This window comes from Bacillus rossius, chromosome 17 (genome assembly GCF_032445375.1).
Source record: "Bacillus rossius redtenbacheri isolate Brsri chromosome 17, Brsri_v3, whole genome shotgun sequence".
NCBI classification, from domain to species: Eukaryota; Metazoa; Arthropoda; class Insecta; order Phasmatodea; family Bacillidae; genus Bacillus; species Bacillus rossius.
This window is the reverse complement of record NC_086344.1, coordinates 30,813,026-30,819,025: the sequence shown is the minus strand read 5'-3', so window position 1 is coordinate 30,819,025 and position 6,000 is coordinate 30,813,026. Positions and strand designations below refer to the sequence as shown.

Genomic DNA, 6,000 nt, shown 5'->3' with positions numbered 1-6,000 from the left:
ACGGTGGTTGGCCGGTTCTTGCACGCTCGGCTCAGGTGGAACGTGACCATTCTTTTCGTGCGTGCAGCCGGCGTTCATCGATTTACAAGAAGTTATCACGTCAAAAAAAAATTCGTATTACTTAATTTACACACCTCCAAGATCTTGACCGTCTGTTCCGTAAACTTGCATGTCATTTTACTGCCCACTTGAGACAAACAACACCCACTACTGTTAACTTCTTGCGCAAAAATAATTACACGGGCTATCATTCTTCTAGGACTCTTTCCAGCACCTCATGCGTACGATGTGTACAATTTGTCCGGAAGAGGTAGGGCTTTTTTTTTTGGATGCCAATTATTTGGGAGGTAAGTTGAATCGGTAATGCTACTGAAGTGAAGCTTCTTTGCTGAGGGGGTTACAAAAATTCAGATCGCACGAGGGGAATAGTCAGGTGCGTGGTGGGGGAACCGGTAGAGGAGGAGGAGAGTGCGTCAGCGGCGACGCCACTCCAACGCATGCGCTAGCGGTCGAATGGGAAGACAGGTACGTAGCGGAGCATGCTGTATGCCAGTTGTAGCGGCCGGAAGGGGAGACGGCAGGGGAGAGGTAGAAATGACGCAGCAGTGATGCTACGGGAATTCTCGATAACGCTTCTTGTGTTAGTCTACTTCTCAGTTTTCGTAACGGCTAGCGATTGACGCTGCCATATTTCTTTAAATTTCATTTAAAGTAGCTACAATTAATTTATTCGTGTGGAAAAGAGTTAGTGATCTGTGCAATTAACTTTATATGCGTCGTTCAATTTTATGTGAACAGTGTGATTTAAAAATGTATAAAAGTTGTATATACTTAAAAATTGAGCTTTAAAAGGGTTATTTATTTTTGGTATGTGAACACTGTGATTTGAAAAGTCAAAAGGGCTTACAGACTTGTGAGTTAGACTTTATAAGTGTAATTTATATTCGATAAGAGTTTTTTTTCTATCTATTCTTTCATTTCATTCAGCTGGAAATCGTGATTTAACACCGTGCCTAAAAATAATATTTAAAAAAAAAAGCAGAAGCAGATAATAGGTATAAACTTGGGAATAAACCACCAAAAGAGGCGCCAAAAAGTGCCGGTGAACGTATGCTAGAGTACAGGGCGCGGAAAGGGGCAATCTCCCCCCCCCCCCCATTTTTTGTTTTTTTTTGAGATCATGGCTGCATCCTTACTATTCTCAATTATTATCTCTTTTTCATTTAAAAAAAAATACTAATAATTTATCTCTTATCTATACCTAACAAGCAAGAAGTTTCACTTCTATCGATATATATATATATATATTCCTACAAAGCGTTTGTTAAATTCCATTTATTGAATATTTTTTTTGTAGTGTAGTCTTATTGTGGTTCGCGAACAGACGCCGTCGCGTCCTTGGCGGGGAGGTGGGGGGTGGGAAGGTGGTAAGGGGGGGGGGGGTAGGTGGGTTTGTCCCAAGGCTCTAACGAGGCGACGGGCGATGGAGGTGCGTCACCGCAATTAAGGCCACGTCGTCGACAGCGAAGACACAGGGTGCTCTCAGGGTCTCCAGCATCGCGACGAGTAGCGGTCACTGCGACAAATGCGGTGAGCGAATATACATGTGTAATGTAATATAGTATAATATATAGTATAATATTATATATAGTATAATATACATATATGTATATTATATGTGGATATGGTCCTTAACGTATTCAGACTGGTGTATATATATTTTTTTGTTTTATACTTTATTTTCTTCTCTTCCAATACTTATATATATACACAAACATACATACACACACATACACTAGCTGCAGTTGCCCGGGCTGAACACAGGGTGATATACTTACTGTCCGCGGGTTAAAGCAAAAATCGGCTAGCGCCGTACGAAAACTGCGGTGGACATTGGAGAAATGACACACGCAATTTGCCGTTCGTATGTCTTATTATGACCTGCGATTTTTCCTGTCTAGCCGCACGGCGATCTCGGTTAAACGGTTTTAGAAGTTGATGCGCTGCAGCGACGTCTAGCGGAGAGTTACAAAAAAAATGGATGGCATAAAAACCTTCTTCACGGGAAAAAAAAAAATAACACTACGATGTGCCAACTTTCATGGCGATCGGTTAAACGGTGTTAGAGTTTATAGATGCCATACGTACCGACCGATATATATATATATATATATATATATATATATATATATATATAGATGTGTGTTTGTGTGTGTGTGGTGGATGGCCGCGAACCAAAGTACACAAAGCCAAAGGTAAACTTTATAGTATTCACTGTTTGATGAATTTTAACATGATGGGCAGTATTTTAGTAAAAATTCCCTTGTCGAATTTCAGGTCCAAAGCAAGGGTTTACTATTTTTTCCAAGTCGTTTTCCGCCTTTTATCGAAGCCGTTTCGTTGTATGGTTTAAAAATTCGGCCTGCTAATAAAATGGTTCAATGTTAGACGTAGCTGCTCCGGCAGCGAATTCTAGCGGTGGACGCGAAAATTACTTGTGATTCACGTCAAGAAATTGAGTAGAAAACACAATTTGCGTATATTTATTAATGCTCGGCATTATTTTTTTTAAAAAAATCTACGTTTAAATCTGTGCATGAGTTTCGTGTTGTTAGTGTATTTTAAACATGAGAACGCATTAATTGACACGGTACCGGGGTTAGATGTTACGCATCTCTGGCGAGTACGACGACAAAGATTTACGAATGCGGATTTTACTCGGATGTCTGACGGGGTAAAATGCATGTTAAAGGCCGGTCCACACGCAACGTTTTGTACACAGTTTTGACTGCGCAGGCAAAACTGTGCAAACAAAAGGTTGCAGCTTAGCCGTGTCCACACAACACAGTTTGCAGCCAAGATTTATCCTATCAGTTGCGAGAATTCCTTACTTTGGCCAATTCTTTCCGGTATACCGACCTCAAAGAATTATTATTATTTTTTTTTTTGTGATTTTATCTCTGTTAGCAGCGATGTCAACCTCTTTGCATTTTTGCACAAGTGTTTCATACGCTTGACTTTTTTTTGTCCTATCGCTATATTCTTTTCATTTGACCCGCCACAAACACGGAAAGGACTTGTACAGACCAATGAACTCAGTCTCAGTTAGAAATTCACGTGAACACTGTCGTAAAACGGTCATCGTTGAAAAGTATTACACTGTTCCGGCACAAATACCGAGGGGAGAACTGAGCCCCGTGTACGGAGAAGACGGAGGAAGTGTCCACACGCTACGACAAGTCTGTGCAGGTGGGGACTAAACTGCGCGGACACAAATGCTCTTGGCCGCAGTTTTCCTTCTCCGTGTTCCGTCTCCGCGCAGTTTTCCTGTCTACGCGCTACGTCTTGTCTACAACGATGTGACCTGCGCAGGTAAATCGTTGCTGAAAACGTTGCGTGTGGACCGGCCTTTAAGGTTTCTGCCTGTATCACAGGAGGAGGTGTGTGGGAGGGGGTATCAGTCAGTCAGTCAGTCAGTGTGTGAGCAGACGCCAAGGTGGGAAGTCGTCACGTGACTCAACTCCGACGTTGCCGAAGAAAAAGGAGAGGGGAGGGAGGGAAGGTTCCACGCAACCTCGTGCTGGGTTTTCCGGCGGCATGCTCAGGTGAGTTACTTCGTGCCGTGGACTGTACGACGTGACAGGTGTGGTGCTGTGGGTTCTGTCACAACTTAGAAACACCCGAGATAGAATCTTCTTAGTTATGACAGTTCTATGTCATGTGGTTCGGCGTTGTGTGTTTCTAGGTTACGATAGGTCTAAGTCATGACTTTCTACGTTACGTTTCCAAGTTGTGTGGTTCTGCTTCTGCGTTGCGTGTTTCTAATGTAGGTGTTTCTATGTTGTGATAGTTTTAAGTTATGTGGTTCGGCGTTGTGTGTTTATGGGTTACGATAGTTCTATGTTACGACGTTTCTACGTTGTATGGTTCTGCGTTGCGTGTTTCTAATGTAGGTGTTTCTAAGTTGTGATAGTTCTAAGTTATGTGGTTCGGCGTTGTGTGTTTATAGGTTACGATAGTTCTAAGTCATGACATTCTACGTTACGACGTTTCTAAGTTGTGTGGTTCTGCGTTGCGTGTTTCTGATGTAGGTGTTTCTAAGTTGTGATAGTTCTAAGTTATGATTTTCTACGTTACGACGTTTCTAAGTTATGACAGTTCTAAGTTGTGATAGTTCTAAGTTATAACTTTTTACTTTACGGCGTTTCTAGGTTGTGTGGTTCTAAGTCATGACAGTTATAAGTTGTGATAGTTCTAAGTTATGACTTTCTAAGTTACGACGTTTCTAAGTTGTGTGGTTCAGCGTTGTGTGCTTCTAAGTTATGGCAGTTCTAAGTTGCGTGATTCTAAGTTGTGATATTTCTGAGTTATAACTTTCTACGTTACGACGTTTCTAAGTTGTGTGATTCTAAGTCATGACAGTTCTAATTTGTGACAGTTATAAGTTATGACTTTCTAAGTTACGACGTTTCTAAGTTGTGTGGTTCTGCGTTGTGTGTGTCTAAGTTATGTGTGGTTCCCCTAAGGCGCGCGTCTCTCAGCTACGTCCACGCAGGGCGCTATGCTCGCTGTGTTGGCTAAGTCGCCAGGTGTTTGGTTCTCGGCTATTTTTTCTAAATCGTCGCTGGCTTCGCGCACTCGCAGATAAACAAAAACATATGTTTTGGCGCGGGATTGTGCCGTACTTCTGTGTTTGCTTTACATTAGTATCATGTCGATGGAAAATTTTCACTGAAGAAGTACAAAAATTACCATGTTTATGGAATAAATCGATGGAAGGACAATAGAAAGCAAGATATGCGAGAAATTGTCAGGGATTTGATTTCATAGGAGGTTATTGATGAAATAATAATTTTTTTCGTACGAATTACCATTGCTCTTAATTTTCCTTTTATTTTGTTGACGATCAATTAGTTAAAGAATTATATCGTCATGAAATCATTGTTTACTGACCTCAAGCAAATAGTCAACCGTTCTTCTGCTAAAATGCTTTCCCTGTACATAATTTAAATTTTTCTTCTGAAATTTATTCTTGATGAGAAATAAAATGCTATCAAACTGAGTTGCAAATTATTCTGAAATAATCCATAAAATTTGGCTTCAACCTCACGCACCTGCTTAATCAAATGATGAAATTCTGCAACTTATATTCTTTTTGAATTTACTTAATGAACCCATTTATTTTTTATTTATTTTTTGACCTGACAGCGTCTAATAAATCTATGAACGCCGGCTACACGCACGAAAAAGTGTCCAGTTACGCACCTTGTCCCGTTACGCTGTGTCCCGTTGCGCTCATTGTACGCTTGCGCCACATCTATCTCTCTTCCATTCGATTGGCCTATGAATCTACTATTATATTAAATAGGTTAAGGCGGGCTTTTCAAAAGTAGCTTTTAAATTTAGTACTTCAACTAAACTATCATCTCATCAATGTTTTGTTATGACGTTGTCACGTTAAACTAGCGTCCGTAAACCGACTTTACAGACTACCTATTTTTTTTTTATTTATACGTTCACGTGCTGTGAGAGCCAGCAGAATGTCATCATCGTCGGAATCATCACTGGAATCCCACGGCATGCGTCTCTCTGACATCGCGAACTGGACTGTCCTGTCTGGTCGCCTGGCGCAGCGAATATAGCGAACATAGCGTATTTACTCTTCTCTTTTCAATGCACGATATCTGCCGCTAGCGCCGTCCTTGTCTCGGTTTACTCTGTTGTCAGATATATACGCCATGGAGCACGGAAGTTTTAGACACAACTTTTTAATGTAACGAAAAAAAAATAATCTTAAAGGAAAATTTGAAAATACATTTTCCTTTTTTATTCATCAAGAAAACAATCTGATAATATTCAATTATTATTTATAAGAAGTCGAAACTCAGAGACACCATCTTGGTTTCAACAGTTTTTCGAATAAATTATATTCATATTATATTAATATTAAACTTATTTTTTTTCTATTGTGAGCATACCGTATAATTTTATGGAATACCT

At 40.4% G+C, this 6,000-nt stretch overlaps 1 protein-coding gene across 3 annotated transcripts in view; it reads left to right on the top strand.

Annotated features, from left to right (window-relative positions):
• The first annotated feature begins 544 nt into the window (after nucleotides 1-544).
• LOC134540645 (beta-1,4-glucuronyltransferase 1-like) overlaps nucleotides 545-6,000 on the top strand; it is a 29,272-nt gene continuing 23,816 nt past the window's right edge. The window contains exon 1 of one of the 3 annotated variants that reach the window (XM_063383513.1): nucleotides 545-1,590. The gene's annotated coding sequence lies outside the window, so the exon portion shown is untranslated. Of the gene's footprint in view, nucleotides 1,591-3,456; nucleotides 3,644-6,000 lie in introns of those variants that run through there. The other 2 variants (XM_063383511.1, XM_063383512.1) reach the window with 2 other exon arrangements.